Source organism: Ambystoma mexicanum, chromosome 10 (assembly GCF_040938575.1).
Source record: "Ambystoma mexicanum isolate Mex_15411 chromosome 10, UKY_AmexF1_1, whole genome shotgun sequence".
Classification (NCBI taxonomy): Eukaryota; Metazoa; Chordata; class Amphibia; order Caudata; family Ambystomatidae; genus Ambystoma; species Ambystoma mexicanum.
This window is the reverse complement of record NC_090932.1, coordinates 426,858,641-426,879,326: the sequence shown is the minus strand read 5'-3', so window position 1 is coordinate 426,879,326 and position 20,686 is coordinate 426,858,641.

The following is a 20,686-nucleotide window of genomic DNA, read 5'->3' as shown; positions in this document are numbered from 1 at the left end:
GGTTGTCTTGGTAATAAATTCTGGGGCGATGTGCGCAAATCATACCTCTGCGGATTCCCACAGATGTCCTCTTTTCGGAAATGCATGGGGTTCCCTGTTTTCCTTGGTGGCTTGGACACCCGAGGCCCATATCTGTATGCTGTGCCGGTCGGCAGAGCGTCTGACATTCCGGTCTGAAAACAGACTTGGGGTTACTTGTGTTTTAGGCTTTCCCCTTGGCGGCCAGGTAGGTGCACCCACACATGTGAGGTACCGTTTTCATCAGGACACCTGTGGGAACGTGGGACAGTAGGCCATGTGATGTTGGGGGCGTGTTTCGATGGGTGCACTGAGCGAAATGTGCTGAAAATGCGTTTTTTTCCCCACATTTCGGACTTTGCGGGGGTGTCTGGGTAATAAATTCTGGGGCGATGTGCGCAAATCATACCTCTGCGGATTCCCACGAGTGTCCTCTTTTCGGAAATGCATGGGGTTCCCTCTTTTCCTTGGTGGCTTGGACACCCGAGGCCCATATCTGTATGTTGTGCCGGTCGGCAGAGCGTCTGACATTCCGGTCTGAAAACAAACTTGGGGTTACTTGTGTTTTAGGCTTTCCCCTTGGCGGTCAGGTAGGTTCACCCAAACATGTGAGGTACCGTTTTCATCGGGACACCTGTGGGAACGCGGGACGGTAGGCCATGTGTTGTTGGGGGCGTGTTTTGATGGGTGCGCTGAGCGAAATGTGCTGAAAATGCATTTTTTTCCCCACATTTCGGACTTTGCGGGGGTGTCTGGATAATAAATTCTGGGGCCATGTGAGCAAATCATACCTCTGCGGATTCCCAACGATGTCCTCTTTTCGGAAATGCATGGGGTTCCCTGTTTTCCTTGGTGGCTTGGACACCCGAGGCCCATATCTGTAAGTTGTTCCGGTCGGCAGAGCGTCTGACATTCCGGTCTGAAAACAGACTTGGGGTTACTTGTGTTTTAGGCTTTCCCCTTGGTGGCCAGGTAGGTGCACCCACACATGTGAGGTACCGTTTTCATCGGGACACCTGTGGGAAGGTGGGACGGTAGGCCATGTGTTGTTGGGGGCGTGTTTCGATGGGTGCGCCGAGCGAAATGTGCGGAAAATGCATTTTTTTCCCACATTTCAGACTTTGCGGGGGTGTCTGGGAAATAAATTCTCGGGCGATGTGCGTAAATCATACCTCTGCGGATTCCCGCGGGTGTCCTCTTTTCGGAAATGCATGGGGTTCCCTGTTTTCCTTGGTGGCTTGGACACCCGAGGCCCATATCTGTATGCTGTGCCGGTCGGCAGAGCGTCTGACATTCCGGTCTGAAAACAGACTTGGGGTTACTTGTGTTTTAGGCTTTCCCCTTGGCGGCCAGGTAGGTGCACCCACACATGTGAGGTACCGTTTTCATCGGGACACCTGTGGGAACGCGGGACAGTAGGCCATGTGATGTTGGGGGCGTGTTTTGATGGGTGCGCCGAGCGAAATGTGCGGAAAATGCATTTTTTTCCCACATTTCAGACTTTGCGTGGTTGTCTTGGTAATAAATTCTGGGGCGATGTGCGCAAATCATACCTCTGCGGATTCCCACAGATGTCCTCTTTTCGGAAATGCATGGGGTTCCCTGTTTTCCTTGGTGGCTTGGACACCCGAGGCCCATATCTGTATGCTGTGCCGGTCGGCAGAGCATCTGACATTCCGGTCTGAAAACAGACTTGGGGTTACTTGTGTTTTAGGCTTTCCCCTTGGCGGCCAGGTAGGTGCACCCACACATGTGAGGTACCGTTTTCATCAGGACACCTGTGGGAACGTGGGACAGTAGGCCATGTGATGTTGGGGGCGTGTTTCGATGGGTGCACTGAGCGAAATGTGCTGAAAATGCGTTTTTTTCCCCACATTTCGGACTTTACGGGGGTGTCTGGGTAATAAATTCTGGGGCGATGTGCGCAAATCATACCTCTGCGGATTCCCACGAGTGTCCTCTTTTCGGAAATGCATGGGGTTCCCTCTTTTCCTTGGTGGCTTGGACACCCGAGGCCCATATCTGTATGTTGTGCCGGTCGGCAGAGCGTCTGACATTCTGGTCTGAAAACAGACTTGGGGTTACTTGTGTTTTAGGCTTTCCCCTTGGCGGCCAGGTAGGTGCACCCACACATATGAGGTACCGTTTTCATCGGGACACCTGTGGGAACGCGGGACGGTAGGCCATGTGTTGTTGGGGGTGTGTTTCGATTGGTGCGCCGAGCAAAATGTGCGGAAAATGCGTTTTTTTCCCCACATTTTGGACTTTGCGGGGATGTCTCGTAATAAATTCTGGGGCGATGTGAGCAAATCATACCTCTGTGGATTCCCACGGGTGTCCTCTTTTCGGAAATGCATGGGATTCCCTGTTTTCCTTGGTGGCGTGGACACCCCAGGCCCATATCTGTATGTTGTGCCGGTTGGCAGAGCGTCTGACATTCCGGTCTGAAAACAAACTTGGGGTTACTTGTGTTTTAGGCTTTCCCCTTGGCGGTCAGGTAGGTTCACCCAAACATGTGAGGTACCGTTTTCATCGGGACACCTGTGGGAATGCGGGACGGTAGGCCATGCATTGTTGGGGGCGTGTTTCGATGGGTGCGCCGAGCGAAATGTGCGGAAAATGCGTTTTTTTCCCCACATTTCAGACTTTGCGGGTGTCTGGGTAATACATTCTGGGGCGATGTGTGCAAATCATACCTCTGCGGATTCCCACGAGTGTCCTCTTTTCGGAAATGCATAGGGTTCCCTGTTTTCCTTGGTGGCTTGGACAGCCAAGGCCCATATCTGTATGTTGTGCCGGTCGGCAGACCGTCTGACATTCTGGTCTGAAAACAGACTTGGGGTTACTTGTGTTTTAGGCTTTCCCCTTGGCGGCCAGATAGGTGCACCCACACATGTGAGGTACTGTTTTCATCAGGACACCTGTGGGAACGTGGGACAGTAGGCCATGTGATGTTGGCGGCGTGTTTCGATGGGTGCGCTGAGGAAAATGTGCTGAAAATGCGTTTTTTTCCCCACATTTCAGACTTTGCGGGGGTGTCTGGGAAATAAATTCTGGGGCGATGTGCGTAAATCATTCCTCTGCGGATTCCCGCGGGTGTCCTCTTTTTGGAAATGCATGGGGTTCCCTGTTTTCCTTGGTGGCTTGGACACCTGAGGCCCATATCTGTATGTTGTGCCGGTCGGCAGAGCGTCTGACATTCCGGTCTGAAAACAGACTTGGGGTTACTTGTGTTTTAGGCTTTCCCCTTGGCGGCCAGGTAGGTGCACCCACACATATGAGGTTCCGTTTTCATCGGGATACCTTTGTGAACGAGGGACGGTAGGCCATGTGTTGTTGGGGGCGTGTTTCTGTCAGTCTAGAAAAATGGATACCTCTACTTTGTGACCACAAACGTATTTTGGTGGCCGTGGGGCAATCGTCTCATGCACAACATGACAGAATATAGGTTTTCGAGTTTGCCAATGAACGGCCATTTTGATGTAACAAGAATCGCCATTTTGTTTTGTAACCATTGCTCATTGCTTTCTGTTCCTATTGCTTCGCAGTATATTTTCTGCTTACACTGCTCGACTGTAAAACATTGTTGTCTGCACGTAAAAAGGACAAGGCCGCAGGGCCGTGAGGATAACAAGAGTTTGTTGAAATGCAACGTAGGCAGCGCCAGGAAGAATGCCTGGCTCCCTCCCGAATGTAGCCTTGAAGCTGAGCGCCAGGGCATTTAATCATTTCGCAGCAGCCAGACAGTCTCGTTATATGGTATAATATGTTAGAATAATACAGCTAAAGGCTTGAATCATCCTTTTCTTACGGCCCCCCTTTGCTGAGCCCCGTTAGAGCCTGCCGGCTCCCAGGACACGAATAGCACCTAATAGATAGCAAGGTCTGGAATGCAACTCCCCCCCCCCATATGTAGCTCGCTTCCAAGAACAGAAGCGCTGTGTTCTATTCAACAACTGAAAGATGCCTCTGCACTCACAAATTGCAAATTGTTACTAGAATAGATGTTTGAAGGTGTCATAGTTGTCGGAGATGTCCATCATCACACCAAGTTCAAAGAACCCAATAAAAGGGGGTTGTTAAACATGTCATAGCGGATTGAGATGCATTTTGTAAATATGTAACTGATGTAAGTAATTCACTCTCTTGCGTCCCTCGAGGTCTAGAGATACACGTCGCGGGGCGTGAGACCGAGTTGGCCAACTGAGACTTTTGCTTTGCAATAAACCCTAGCTTTGGGAATACAACCTTGTGTCTGGCGTATCTATCGTGTGTGGTGAATCGCCTTGTTTCCATAGACGTTAGGGACCACTAGGGTCCCCTTTCAAGATGATGCCTGAATAGAGACCCTCCCCCACTTGCTCCATCGCATAACGTTGTAATTGAGTAAGGCGGAGAAGGGCGAGGACGGGACGATCAAGCCGGGATCAAGAGGTGTTTGGGGCGTCCTGTAGAAGTGATGAGAGACTCCTTTGCAGATCTGCAGACATCTGAACCCTGATCGACGTGCCTGGCTAGAGAACAAGGAGGCAACAGTCCCGAAACGAGGCGGAAGCCAAGAAACGCAGACACAACGTCATTTGGTGCGTCAGTATACAGACGACTTGATCTATCAGGTGAGTCATTTCCTGATTTAAAGTAATCCTGATATTGGTTGAGAGTTGACTTTGCAAAATCAAATGCCCTATGTAAGGTTGATTAACCAGGGGGAAGGTTGAAACATGCCTGGGGTATTGTCCACCTTAGCAGGGCTTTTCCGCTGTGGTAGATAATCTTTGGAAGATGGCCAAATTGTACCACCTGGGGGAACGCCGGCATATGATATGTATGTGAAGTATGGAGTGGGTGCGATAATATTCTGTGACGCTTGGCATAGGCAAACCAGAAAGCAACAAGACCATCAGTGGCCGATTAATGGTAGTTTTGAGATAGCGAGAATAGATAACTTGGAAAGGGTCTGGATAAGAAAGAAAGCGCTTCCTGCAGCATTTGAGACTATTAAAGACTGGAGAAGGGAAGCAATGCTCCGATTTAAAAGCAGAGCGAAGCATGCGCGCAGGCATAAATCGAAAGGTGAAGTAGCGGAAGAGAAAGAAGAGGAGGAGTGGACTGAGAGTCTAAGAAGGGCAGGTAGGCGTGACCAGTTGAATATAGAAAAAATATATCCACAACGAGAATTACACATAGCAGATGAATTGATAGAAAACATATTGACCCATACAAAACAAGGCCCAAGATCAGAAGTGAGGCCAGACACGTCAGTAGCTATTGCCCAAACCCCGCCCGTAGCCCAAGCTCTCCCTCTGGTAGCTCAAGCTCTCCCACAGCCACAGACTGCGCACGTAGCACTTCCTATTAGCCAACCAGGCCCACAACAGACACTCCCTGTTCTCATTGTCCCATCCGCACCTCCCGCCTTAGACACAAACTTGGTACCGTCTGTTCCTCACGGGGTTGAAGTTGAAACCGCAGGGCTAGAGGCGGGACTGACCAACGGGGATACACGAGGGTAACTCGCAGTGCGATCAGCAAAGAAAGGAAGGTGGAATTGCAGCAACAGGCAGAGATGTATATAGACGGAATGATGGGACGGCAGCATTGGCTTCGATGTATGACTTTTGAAGAAGCAACGAAAGACAGATTGTGTTGGAATGCATGGGTGAATATTTGGTGGAGAAATGGAAACAGTTCATTGGGAAATTACCACCGCAGCGATTGTTAGATTTGAATGCATTAGCACGCTGTAGGGAGAGGGATGAAGAAGTGAGAGAACATGTATATGGACTTTTTGAACTTAAAGATGAATTAGTAAATGATTATGCTGAAATGTTTACTACACCTGGGTACAGGAGTAGGGATATCGGGAGACGTAGGAAGGAAACTGTAGAGCCGTATATACAACGACGACATTCAATGTCGTCAGTGCAGAGGGGCGACAAGTTAAAAGTATGTATACGAGAAGCGTTTAGATGGATGTCGGATCCCAGTATTCCCACAATGGAGATACATGAGATATTTGATGAATATTCCATGCCCATGAAAAGAAAAGCACTACAGTCGATAGCTGAACATTTATTAGATAAAGATATAAAAAACGATAAGGCCAGCCCACCTGAAATAATGGCAGTATATTGAAGAGCACTAGAGTGAGGGACAGAAGAAACAGCCCTACCGCTGGATCTGGGTATATTGTTACACCTGAGAGAAGGGGGAGGGACAGTAAGTGAGGCATTTCCTATGAGAGAGGTCCCACCTACCTTTGTGCCCAAAGTAGAGGTTCCCGCAGCGGGCAATGTAGCGGCGCAGGTAACACCAGCCCATTACACCTCCCAATATGTACATGTCCTCTTTTCCAGACAGGAGGTGAACAACATAAAGCAGACGATTCCTGATATAAGAAAGAATCCTGCAGGGTTTTACAAGGAAGTAGAGCCTGCCTGCACTCATCCGTGCTTACCATGGGTGATATAGACCTAATATTCCTGGTGATTCTGCCAGCAGACATATGGAAACAAATAAGGAAGGTAGATGACGCAACGGCCTTTGGCGCCACATGGGCGGACTTGGTAATAGAAGACAGGAATAAAGCGGTTGGAGGGACACCAGGAGCGAACCTGGTAGCATTACCAGCACGTACAGTGCAGAAATTAAAAGAAATTGTCCCAGAGAAAAGAATTCAATGGGACAAATTGACTGCATGTGTACAAGGCAAGGATGAGTTAGCTACAGATTATTTTAATAGATTTGAAGAAGTATTCACAGACTTCAGTGGGCAGGATGTGGGGTCGGAAGCAGGAAAGAGGTTATATGTTGACAAATATGTGAGGGGGTTAAAACTTCCAATCCAGGAGCTAATAATGACATCAGAGAGTACATGGCAAGCAAAAATGCTGGGCGAAGTATTACACATGGCCCAATATTATGAGCACAGAGTGACTGCGGGAAAAGAGAAAGAAGAGAGGGATAGGGTAAATCTGAAAACACGGGTACTACTGCAGCAAGTAGTAGGACACCATAGAGGGAGAGGGAACGCACAGGGAAGGAGTAATTCGAATATGCATGGGGGAACAGTGGGATCAAATCAGTGTGCGTATTGTAAGGAAGAAGGACATTGGCGAGCGCAATGTCCGCATCTGCAGAATAGAAATGGGTCTGGTCAGAGCAGACAGCATAGAGGACACCATGGAGCGAATGGACCAAATAGGAATAGTATGCAGCAGCATCACAATAACAGAGGTAATCAAAACCAAGGCCAAAACCAAAATGCCCCAAACCAGAGTCAAGGACAGCAAAACCAACAGTATGGAAACCAGAGTGGGGGAAATAGAGGAAAGAGTGGGAACGTTTTTGATACACAGCCAAACACGTATTACAGTAACAGAATTGATTACACATTGGACAATGTGTTATTTCCCCAATAGGACAGCCCAGGACAGGGGTCGGAACCAGTGTCTATTTCCGTGAATCAGAGAGGACCCTACGTAGAAATGAGAGTTGGGAATGAGGAGCACCGCTTTCTTGTAGATGCAGGAGCGCAGAAGTGTTCAATAGACCACCCTTGGTTCCGGATATACCACTGTCAGGGCAAAAGAATGTTTCCGTAGATACACCAGTCATAAACCCAGTGTCCAAACCAGTCCCAGTTACAATAGGACCATTTACTGAACATTGTCCTTTCCTTTTAACAGAAAATTGTGGGGAGAACTTGTTGGGATTACATTTGTTGAAAAAATTAGGTTCTGTTATACATTGCATGACAGACAGAGTGTTCCTAAGGATTTGGCCACACGATGCCCCTGTGTCAGAATTCATGTCCGAAACTTTACCAGGGGAACTAAGTAAAGTGCCAACCTGTATATGGGCAATGCATGACAATGATGTAGGATGCTTAAAGATAGAGCCAGTAAAGATCATTTTGAAAGAAGGTGTTACCCTACCGCGAATTCCCCAATACAGAATTTCGGCTGAAGGTGAGAAAGGATTGAAGAGTATTGTTACAGATTTGGTGAAACTAGGGGTAATCGAGGAAATTACAGGCAGTACATGCAACAGCCCGATTCTTCCAGTTTATAAAAAAGGAGGCAATGAAGTACCATACCGTTTTATAATTGATTTGTGTGCATTAAACAAGGTAGTAAATCCACAATTTCCTCTAGTTTGTTTGTTTGTTTGTTTATTTTATTTCTATAGCACTTCGGACCCAGGAGTATAGGGGCGCTAGTACAAGGTTACAAGTCACAGTACATGGTAATAAACAGTGATGCTAGAACAATTTAAATAGCAGTTATATGCAGGCAGTGGGGGTGATAGCACCCAATAGTGACATAGGTGAGGCATGGACAGACAATGCAGTATATAGCTAGGTCTGACTTCAAAGTTGGCTATTTGTCAGAAGCCACCCAATGACAAGTTTCCTGAATGACTGTAAGGAATTGGATGATTTGATGCTCAGTGGCAGGGTGTTCCAGCGTTGGGGGGCGAGGACAGTAAAGCTCGAACCTCCGGGCTCCTTTAGAGTTAAATCTGGGTACTGTTAGGCATAAGGTGTTGGAAGATCTCGTGGTTCTAACGGAGGGTTTCATGGTGAGTTTGTTAGTCAGGTATGGGGGTGCTAAATTGTTGAGAGCTTTGTACGTCAGGCAGAGTGTTTTTAGGTCGATTTTATTTTGGATGGATGGTGAGCCATCTGCATGTGGTTCTGGTGGCCGAGATGTGCTCACGTCTGGGGATATTTAGCGCTGCCCGTAGCGCATTATTTTGAAGGACTTGGAGCTTATTAAGTATCGCTTGGTTGGCACCTAAGTAGAGACGGTTGCAATAATCTAGTTTGGATTGTATAAGGGCTCTGGCTAGTATGAGGCAACTGTTAGGGGAGAGAAATGGTCGACAGGCTCTAATCAGTTTTCCGGTATATGCAGTGGCAGAAGCGGTTGCGTTAATTTGTTTAGTGAAGTTAACATTGGCATCAAGATAGAAGCCGAGTGTTTTCACATTTTTGGCGACCGGGATGGTGTTGCCATCGATCATGATGTTAGAGTAATTGGGACTTAGTTTTTGTAGGTTGTTCGGCGAGCCAACAATGAGCAGTTCTGTCTGTCATTGAGGCAGAGGCCATGTGTGGCCATCCATGCCTGAATGACGGAGAAGATTTCATTGATCCTGGCTACATCAATATCGTAGTTGCCCGAGATAATGAGGAGTATCTGGGTGTCGTCCGCATAGTTTGTAGAGGTGACACCCAGGCGGTCCAGTTTATCAAAGAGGGGCTTTGTAAAGATATTGTAAAGGGTAGCTGAAACAAATGATCCTTGTGGGACACCACAGGAGATAGGGATTGGGTCTGCTGCTGCCTCCAGAGAGAAGACCCTCATGGTTCTGTTGGCTAGGAAGGACTGTATCCACGTGACAGCAGAGGGGGAAAAGTGGGCGGCAGAGGAGAGGTGTTACAGAGTATTTTATGGTCAACCAGGTCGAAGGCAGCTGAGAGATCTAAAAGGAGTAGGATGGCAGCCTTGCCCTTATCTTTAATTTCGTCAATCTGACTTTTAAGGTCAACAAGGGCAGTTTCTGTTCCATGCTGAGGCCGGAAGCCAGACTGACGCAGTCCGAGTAATTGGTTAGACTCTAGGTAATGCTGAATTTGCAGGTAAGCAACTCTATCAAGATTTTTTTGCAGGAAGGGAACAGTTGTAATGGGCCTGTAATTTGTGGGGATGGAGGGGTCCAGAGTCTGTTTTTTTAGTAGCGGGAGGACCCATGATTGTTTCAGATTGTTGGGTACCGAATTGGGGGAGAAAGAAGCGTTTATGAGCTTGGATATGAAGGGGGCGAGGTCTCTTGCTGCATCTTTTATGATCTGTGCAGGGCAGCTGTCCCCTTTGCAGTTCGATGGTTTGAGGGATGTTATAATTTGTTGCACTTCTAGTGCGGTTACGTTTTTGAAGGTGAAGCCCTGGTTGGTGTTAGGGGTGGTAGGTGGGCTGGGCATGAGGGGGCAAAGGGTGGGGCTACTATTGGAGAGTTGAAGTCTATTGTTTTCGATTTTTGTTTGTAGGCCAGTAATTTTGTTTGCCAGGGCATCTTGGATACTTGTGCACCAAGATTGGTCCTTCACAGACAAATCCATAGGTGGATTGGGGTTTTCTAATTCCTTCAGGATAGTGAATAGTTCTTTTGTACTGGAGCTAGCATTGCTTATTCTTGTGTTGTAGGCTTCCTTTTTTGTGCGAATAATTTCTTTTTTATAAAGGGAGGATGCATTTATGAGATTGACTTTATGTTCCGCTGATGGATTCTTTTTCCAAAGGGTTTCCATTTTGGACTTATTTTTTCTTATTATTTTGAGCTCTGGAGTATACCAGGAATTGAGGTGTGCTTTAGATTTACTTTTACGTAATTTTAGTGGGGCAACACGGTCAATGGCATTGGTCATGGTGTTATTGTAGGTGTCTACTAGTAGGTTAGGGTCTGATGTGTTAGGGATCATGTTAAGGGTGGGTAGAACCAGTGGGATGAGGGCTTCAGCAGTGATGTTCCATTTGTTTCTCGTCAGGCATGCTGGTGCAGGTGGGTGTTGTCTGTGGAGGGGGTTATTAGTACTGATGTCAAATGAGAGTAGGAGGTGGTCGGTCCATATCAGTGGTTGTGGGTCCCTACAGATGATGTTGCAGTTGTGTGCAGCGAGCCAGTCTAGGGTTCTGCCTTTTTGATGTGTGGGTAAGATGTTAAGTTGAGTGTAGTTGTGTTCACCAAGTACATTGGCAAGGGAAGATTCTGGAGTGTCATGGGGGTCATTGTAACCCAGGTTAAAGTCACTGAGAATAATATTCTGTGATGGAGGTTTGGATTTTGCGGCTATGAGGGAGGTTATGTCTTCCTCTAATGAACCTATGGGCCCAGGGGATCTGTACAATAGATCCAAGGTGATGGAGTTCTTGGGGGAGGTTTGAATTTTAATGGATAGATATTCGCAGGACTTTAAAGGAGGGGAGGTCACAGATCTAATGTCAAGCGAGGATTTGAAAATGAGAGCTACACCTCCTCCACGGGCATCCGGTCTGTCGGCCCTGAGGATGGAGTGGTTGTCTGGAACTGCGAGAGATAGAGAGGGGCCTGCTGCAGTATGGAGGCAGGTTTCTGTGGTGGCGAGGAAATCCAGGTCTGCTGAGCAGATGATGTCTGCAATTTCTGTAGGGTGGGCCACAAGAGATCTAACATTGAGTAATGCTCCTTTAAGTGGCACAGAGTTTGCAATGGTGTTTATATTGGTGATTTTAGTAATATGATTTGTGGTCATTTTGCTAAGTAGGGTATGGAGTCTACAACCTAGTCTATCGTTACGGGTCATGAGGTTGGGGTAGGCTGCAGGGTAGTGTTCAATCGAACTGCGCAAATTCTGGATGTTGTCAGAGTGGTCATCTGTAGCGAGGATGAGTGGGGTGTTACCTAAAGTAACGCTCATTTTAGTACTATGGTCTGAGGATGCGCTGTGGGGGAAAGGAGGTAGGGAAGGTAGGAAGGGTGTTGGGCAGGGAATGGGGTGATGTCTAGGACAGCCAAGCTTAGCGAGTCCATTGCTGAATGGGATATAGTTATTTCTGCTACAAGGTGTGCAGTCGGGCATAATGCAGAAGGGGAACATGATGAGTATTAGCCAGGCTGGCATAGTTTGCGTATGGATTTGGGGAGTGTCTGGCTACCAACCAGGGGCACAACACAATCAAGGTGGTCTAGTAGCGACCAAAGGCACAATACAGTGAGTATGGTCTGTTAGCGACCAAGAGGTACAACACAATCAATATGGTCTAGTAGCGACCAAAGGCATAACACAGTGAGTATGGTCTGTTAGCGACCAAGAGGTGCAACACAATCAATATGGTCTAGTAGCGACGAAAGGCACAACACGGTGAGTGTGGTCTGTTAGCGACCAAGAGGTACAACACAATCAATATGGTCTAGTAGCGACCAAAGGCATAACACAGTGAGTATGGTCTGTTAGCGACCAAGAGGTGCAACACAATCAATATGGTCTAGTAGCGACCAAATGCACAACACAGTGAGTGTGGTCTGTTAGCGACCAAGAGGTGCAACACAATCAATATGGTCTAGTAGCGACCAAAGGCACAACACAGTGAGTGTGGTCTGTTAGCGACCAAGAGGTACAATACAAGGTGCACGAGCCGGAGGGATAGAGTGGTAACGGCTGCGCGTAAGAATGTTACAAGTTACCTTTATTTGTGATGTTCAGGCCCATATGAGACAGGCATGGCTGCTTGCAGATGCGTAGTGTCAGCTAGCTATAGACGCTAGGTTAAGTATGCAAGCGAGGTCCTCTCTAGACATGGTGTGTCCTAATGGGAGCGATACTTGTTGTTAATCTAGGGCTCCTGCGAACGAGCGCAACCATGCGCATAACAGGGGCAAAACAGGGCCTTTACACTGCGGGCCTTCACAGTGGAGGGCCGGCTTCCGCCTTGCCGGCGGATGTGCGTCAGGATGGATATGCCGGGAGCGTTGCTTAGCAACGAGACGCTGGCTCAGCCGAGAGAGCGGCGGCCATTTTGAATGGAAGAGCGTGTTCGGAGCGCGATTCCTACCGCATGCATCGGGAGCTTTTGGATGCTTTTCACATCGGATGGATGGCGTTGGGGTGGATGGCGTCGGAGGGATCTCGTTGCATCAGGTACGGTGCGGTATCATTAGGCAGCACGTGATGGTGCCCAAATTCCAGGGGAAGGGTCTTGGCTAGACGCTGGAGGCTGGTGTAGTGGATGAGGGAGGGGGCTCCTGCCCTCTCCAGCTGCAGACGGATGTGCCAGATGTCACTACAGAATTGACAATGATACCTGTTTCAGCAGAATATTTTAGTGTAGTGGATTTGCATTCTTCAGCATTCCAGTGGACAAGGACAGCAGATATTTGTTCGCGTTCACATTAGGAGGACGATACATTTACATTTACGCGGATTCCGCAAGGGTAAACGGAAAGTCCAAGTATTTACAGTAGAGCATTAAAAGAGAAGCTAGACATGCTAGAATTACCAGTGGGTTGTGTACTCTTGCAATACATAGACGACCTATTGTTAGCTGCAGACACAGAGGAGATTTGTAAAGAAAGCACTGTATTACTACTGTCACACCTAGCGGCACATGTCCATAAAGCTAGTTTGAAGAAATTTCAATATAATCGAAAGGAGGTGGGCTATTTAGGCTACCTACTTTCGAAAGAAGGGAGAAGGCTAATGCCAGAACACACAGAAAGTATTTCTTGTATGCCTATTCCAAAGACACAAAAAGGAGTCAGAGCCATAATATGCATGGCTTCATATTGCCAACAATGGATTGGTAATTGTGCGTTAATTGTAAAACCGATGGTGAATTTGACTAAAAAAGATGCGGTTATGCCGTTACAGTGGGATGAGGAATGTCAGAAAGCATTTGATGAATTGAAAACTGCATTATGCTCGGCTCCAGTTTTGGGTACGCCGCATTATGAGAAGATTTTTAGACTGTTTGTGTGTGAAAGTGAAGGATGTGCATTGGCGGTGTTGACACAGGAGCAAGGTGGAAGAAATAGGCCATGCGGCTATTTTTCTTCTGCGCTGGACCCTCTAGCGCGCGCACTACCACAATGTTTGCGATCTGTCGCGGCGGCTGCTGCGTCAGTGAAACAAACGGAAGGGATGGTATTGGGGCACACTTTAATTTTGATGGTGCCACATGCCATAGACGTTCTATTAAATAGGACACAGACGCAACACCTCACCTCTGCTAGATTGACAAGATATGAGATTATCTTGTTTGTGCCCCATATCCAAATTATGAGGTGTAGCGCTTTGAATACTGCAGAATTAATGCCACTACCCATAAAAAAAATTGGGGAGGATGAATCACCCCCCCCCCACGATTGCTTAATGGTCACTGAGGAAGAAACCAAGGGGAGAGTTGATTTAAGTGATACCCCACAGAAAGAGCCAGATGGAGAGTTATTTTGTGACGGCTCATGTTTTAAATTACCAGATGGCACGACAACTGCCACATATGCAATCACTACCCTAGAGAGCGTTGTAGAAAGCAAAAGAATTCCCTACAATTCGGCACAAGCCGCAGAGATAATAGCATTAACCAGAGCCTGCGAGGTTTCTGAAAATTTGAATGTGAATATAAATACTGATAGCCAGTATGCTTTTGGGGTGGTTCATAACTTTGGTCGACTCTGGGCTGAGAGAGGGTTTTTGAATTCACATGGCGCCAGAATTCAACATGGCCCTTTGATTGTACGATTGCTGTCTGCACTCACGCTTCCAAAACGCCTAGCAATAGTGAAATGCCAGGCACACAAAAAGGTAACATGCAAAGTAGGAGAGGGAAACGTGTTTGCAGACAGAATTGCGAAACAAACTGCCACTGATTTAAATACCAAAATGATGACGGTTCAGACTGAGGAAGTACCCTGTATGATAGAAAATAGAGTTGCCACTGTCAAAGAAATGCAGGCCGAAGCGATGGCTGATGAAATCCAGGGGTGGGCAGAGGGCTGTGCTGAGTTAGATCTGGAAGGTTGTTGGGTGGACAAGGGAACTAGAAACTGGATGTTGCCAAATTCGTATGTGATTGCAATGGTCACAATGGCCCGCAGCCCTACTCACATCTGTGCGAAAAAGATAATACAGCACCTTTCTACAGTATGGCAGAATGTAAACATTAAAAAAAATGCAGAGAGGTTGGTGCAGAACTGTATCACGTGTTTGCAACACAATGTAGGAAAGGGAACAGTGACACCAATAGGCAGTTTTGTCCCGCCCTCTATGCCATTTGAGGTGATCCATTTTGATTTCATAGAGATGGAGAGATACCAAAAGTTAAAATACGTTTTAGTGGTGATCTGTGCATTTAGTAAGTGGGTGGAGGCATATCCCTTGAAGGACTGCACAGCAATGAGCACGGCAAAAGTAATGCTTAATGAATACTTTTTCAGATTTGGCTTGCCCCGTGTCCTATGGTCCGATAATGGACCACATTTTGTGGGCGCAGTGGTGTTACAGATATGTGCTGGTCTTCAGATTGATAAGAGATTCCATAGTTCAAGGCATCCGAGTTCTGCCGGTCTTGTGGAGAGGCACAACAGGATTCTTAAATCAAAGATTAGCAAGATTTGTGCGGGAAGCAAGTTGAGTTGGGTGGATGCATTACCAATAGCACTATTATGCATGTGTACGTCTGTACAGGCTAAAACTGGCTCTCTCTGTATGAGATCGTAATGGTGAGGCCGGCAAATGTATGGTGCGCACCACAGCCAAAACGACTTAGTGAGGTAGAACATCCTGTTCTTAGTACTTATTGTGGCCTTTTAATGCAGAAATTGTGTTTGATTCATCAGCAGGTTGTAAAGACTGGTAGGGGGTGTCTGTACTTCTGCTCTCTATATGGTAGAAGAGAGGCACAGAAGACCCCAGCCAAGATTCTCTATTACGGTAGCAATGGACGAGCAATCAAGGCCTAGCTTCTCAGGAGGTGATGCAGGCTGGTTCTTAAGTACAGTGTAGTCCCCAAGCCCCCACAAAGGAATGTCCACACACTGTATTGGTTAGAACACAGTCTTTATATAATCAATATTCAAGGTTATGTACACTTATCATAATAACTCACTTTGTACTTAGGAAAATCAACAATGGCAAATATATACAGTTCTAAAGTGGTACCACCCTTTGTATTAGATCTCATGAAAAGTGCATCAACAATACTGTAATCATGTCACACAGATCAATAGAGTGAAACCAGCAATAGAGGGAAGAGAGGAAATAAGGTGGTTGAACAATAGGCAGAATACTGGCCCCTACCACTAGACACAGTTCTGTGTGGAGATCCCCCCACCTGGGCAACCTGTAAAATAAAGATATTGCACAAGCCCGGTCCATATATTGTTCTGCAAGTCTTATTCCCTCCTATAATGTTTTTACCCCCCCAATGTACCTGGTGGAGTCGAGTCCTTCGAAGAGGCGTCGACAGATCCTTCTTGAGCGACCCCCTTTCAAGTGGGAGTCACGGATCGTCGAGAGGCGTCGAGAAACGTCGAAGAACTCGGGGTTCGGCGACGGGGAATCGACGGCCCTTCTTGAATGCCTTCCCTTTCAAGCGGGAGACATGGGGCGTCGAACGTCCGTCGACAAACAGGGTAGAACGCGTCGATGAGGTGGCAGCTTCGTCCGAGCGGTGCTCGTCGGCGTCGGAGCGTCGGCGTCCTGCAAGGCAGAGGCGTGCGGGGCACCTCGGTGACAATAGTTCTGGACCGCAAAGATTGTGGAGACGGAGGCCCAGCAAGGGCGTCGAGTCGTTCGAGTCTTTGTGGTCTTCGGGTGGCGGGAAACCCACCGGCAGGTTTCTCCTCGGCGCGTTGGTCGTCCTCGACTTTCTCCGGCAGGATAAAGCGGTCGACAGTGCGGACGAGGGAGTCCTTCGATTCAAATGTTCTTAGGCAAGGAGCGGACGGCTGCGGTCGTCGGCGGCACGGCGTCAAGTGGTTCCCACGGCTGGGCAACACAACTTCGACGGGCCTCCAGCGGTTACACAAACCTGCGAACCCTGGTCGACGGCAATGGACTTCGACGGCGTCGATGTCCGGGTGCTTCACTTCGATCTCCTCGGCGGTCCCGTCTCGGGTCGGCAGCCTTTCGAGGGTCTGTCTTCCAGGGCGCTTCGGCGAAGATGGAGCGGTGCTCGATGGTCCCTTGGGAGCACGGGAAGAGGGCGCCTTACCAGGTCCTCTCTCGGGTCAGTCCTCGACGAATTCGGCAACCTTCAGATCTGTCGAAGCAAATGCAACAGCAAGTCTTCTTCTTCCAGCTGGACGTCGAGGATCAGCAATTCCAGTTACTCTTGAGTGGAGACTCAGCTTCTGAACGCTTCTGAACGTTCCTGAACGTTCCTGAACCTACTGAACAGTGGTGAGAGGTCCCCAGATATACTATTCTGTCTCTCATCCACACTGCTGGCCTACACTCAGCAGCCAATCATACAGAGGGGCATTCATGCAGTCAGTCAGCCAATCAGGCACACAGTGCATTCAGGCCACACTCCTCCCTTTCAGACACTCACAACAAGGAATGTGGATTGGGACAAGTATCCAGCCATTCAACACTACACACTGCATTCAGGCCAGTTTCGGGCAGGGCTGTCTCAGTCTTTGTCTCTCATGCCAGAAACCAGACAACCACAACAAGGAGTGTATATTGGTCACACACTCCATTCACCCAGGTCCCACCCACAGGAGGTACCCACAACATACAGTCACTGGGAAGGCTCCAGTCAGTCTAGCTGGGCCTTCACAACAACACCATATATGGAACTTCCACCCAACAGCCAGTCAGGGGGAAGGGACAGAGTCAGGGCTTCCCAGGACTTTGGGAAAACAAGGTAACAGGCAATAGAAAGCAAGAGGCCACAGGGGCCATCTTGTTTCCTATCAGGAATCAACTGATTCCAATGGCAGGGCCTGGGTATCCCAAAATGGAGGACACCCAGAGCACCTGTCAAATTCAGCATGGAGCTGCCACCAGCCCATACCCTGCTCTGTGGGCCACCCACAGGTGCCCAAAAACATACACTAGGGGCACAGGGTTGTACCCCTACCCATGGGTGCCATAAGGGTATCCCATGGGTCTGTTCACCAAACCAAAAGAGAGAGCTGCACTGCCAGGAGTCCCACATGGACTCCTGGGCAGAAAACATGACAGAACACACGATAAAAAGCAATAAGGGACAAGGATTCAGAGGCCCTGTCCCTCTGATGCATTTCCAGCATCACAGTCGCCCCCCCCAGACTGAGGTGGAGGGTGTCTAATCTCCCACGGGATAGACACCCTCATCCAGACGGTCAACATACCTTCTGGAAAGGCCATCTGCATTATCGTGACTCTTCCCTGGTCTGTGCTCTATGGTGAAGTCTAGCCCTTGCAGGCTAATGGACCACCTGAGCAATTTCGGATTCTCCCCCTTCATCTGCATAAGCCACTTCAGGGGCTTATGATCTGTTTGGACCTTGAAGGTAGACCCCGTAAGGTAGGGCCTAAAACGCCTAAGGCTCCAAACTATACTAAAACACTCCTTTTCAACAGTAGCCCACCTGAGTTCTCTACCCTTGAGTTGTCTACTGATGAATATGATAGGATGTTCTCTCCCCTTGTCATCTAACTGGGACAAGACTGTGATGCTGGAAATGCATCAGGGGGACAGGGCCCCTGATTCCTTGTCCTTTACTGCCTTTTATCGTGTGTTCTGTCATGTTTTCTGCCCAGGAGTCCATTTGGGACTCCTGGCAGTGCAGCTCTCTCTTTTGGTTTGGTGAACAGACCCATGGGATACCCTTATGGCACCCATGGGTAGGGGTACAACCCTGTGCCCCTAGTGTATTTTTTTGGGCACCTGTGGGTGGCCCACAGAGCAGGGTATGGGCTGGTGGCAGCTCCATGCTGAGTTTGACAGGTGCTCTGGGTGTCCTCCATTTTGGGATACCCAGGCCCTGCCATTGGAATCAGTTGATTCCTGGTAGGAAACAAGATGGCCCCTGTGGCCTCTTGCTTTCTATTGCCTGTTATCTTGTTTTTCCCAAAGTCCTGGGAAGCCCTGACTCTGTACCTTCCCCCTGACTGGCTGTTGGGTGGAAGTTCCATATATGGTGTTGTTGTGAAGGCCCAGCTAGACTGACTGGAGCCTTCCCAGTGACTGTATGTTATGGGTACCTCCTGTGGGTGGGACCTGGGTGAATGGAGTGTGTGACCAATATGCACTCCTTGTTGTGGTTGTCTGGTTTCTGGCATATGAGACAAAGACTGAGACAGCCCTGCCCGAAACTGGCCTGAATGCAGTGTGTAGTGTTGAATGGCTGGGTACTTGTCCCAATCCACATTCCTTGTTGTGAGTGTCTGAAAGGGAGGAGTGTGGCCTGAATGCACTGTGTGCCTGATTGGCTGACTGACTGCATGAATGCCCTTCTGTGTGATTGGCTGCTGTGTGTGTGCCAGCAGTGTGGATGAGAGACAGAATAGTATATCTGGGGACCTCTCACCATTGGAAATTGTTCAGGAACGTTCAAGCACGTTCAGAAGCGTTCAGAAGCTGAGTCTCCACTCAAGAGTAACTGGAACTGCTGATCCTCGACGTCCAGCTGGAAGAAGAAGACTTGCTGCTGCATTTGCTTCGACAGATCTGAAGGTTGCCGAATTCGTCGAGGACTGACCCGAGAGAGGACCTGGTAAGGCGCCCTCTTCCCGTGCTCCGAGGGATCATCGAGCACCGCTACATTTTCGCCGAAGCGCCCTGGAAGTCAGACCCTCGAAAGGCTGCCGACCCGAGACGGGACCGCCGAGGAGATCGAAGTGAAGCACCCGGACATCGACGCCGTCGAAGTCCATTGCCGTCGACCAGGGTTCGCAGGTTTGTGTAACCGCTGGAGGCCCGTCGAAGTTGTGTTGCCCAGCCGTGGGAACCACTTGACGCCGTGCCGCCGACGACCGGAGCCGTCCGCTCCTTTGCCTAAGAACATTCAATCGAAGGACTCCCTCGACCGCATCGTCGACCGCTTATCCTGCCGGAGAAAGTCGAGGACGACCAACGCGCCGAGGAGAAACCTGCTGGTGGGTTTCCCGCCACCCAACGACCTCAAAGACTCGGACGACCCGACGCCCTTGCTGGGCTTCCGTCTCTAAAATCTTTGCGGTCCAGAACTATTGTCATCGAGGTGACCCGCACACCTCCGCCTTGCAGGACGCCGACGCCCCGACGCCGACGAGCACCGCTCGGACGAAGCTGCCGCCTCTTCGACATCGTTCTACCTCGTTCGTCGACGGACGTTCGACGCCCCGTGCCTCCCGCTTGAAAGGGAAGGCATTCAAGAAGGGCCGTCGATTCCCCGTCGCCGAACCCCGAGTTCTTCGACGTTTCTCGACGCCTGTCGACGATCCGTGACTCCCGCTTGAAAGGGGGTCGCTCAAGGAGGATCCGTCGACGCCTCTTCGAAGGACTCGACTCCACCAGGTACATTGGGGGGGTAAAAACATTGTCGGAGAGAATAAGACTATTGAACAACATATGGACTGGGCTTGTGTTAGATCTCTTTCTTTTACAGGTTGCCCAGGTGGGGGGATCTCCACACAGAACGGTGTCTAGTGTTAGGGGCCAGTGTTTTGCCTATTGTTCAACCACCTTATTTTCTCCCTTCTCTCTATTGCTGGTTTCACTTATAGATCTGTGTGACATTTTTGTAGAAGCACTTTAATGAGGTCTAATGTTAGTGGTACCACTTTAGAATTGTAGATAGTTACCATTATTGATTTTCCTGAGCACAAGGTGCGTTATTGTGATAAGTGTACATAACCTTTGAATTAATTATATAAAGACTGTGTTTTCAGTAATACAGTGTGTGGACATTCCTTTGTGGGGGCTTGGGGAATACACTGTACTTAAGAACCAGCCTGCATCACCTCCTGAGAAGCTAGGCCTTGATTGCTCGTCCATTGCTACCATAATAGAGAATCTTGGCTGGGGTCTTCTGTGCCTCTCTTCTACCATATAGGGAGCAGAGGTACAGACACCCCCTACCGGTCTTTACAAAGACAGCTCCAATTCCGGTGTCGCAGGCATCTGTCTGGACGATAAAGGGTCGGCTGTAGTCA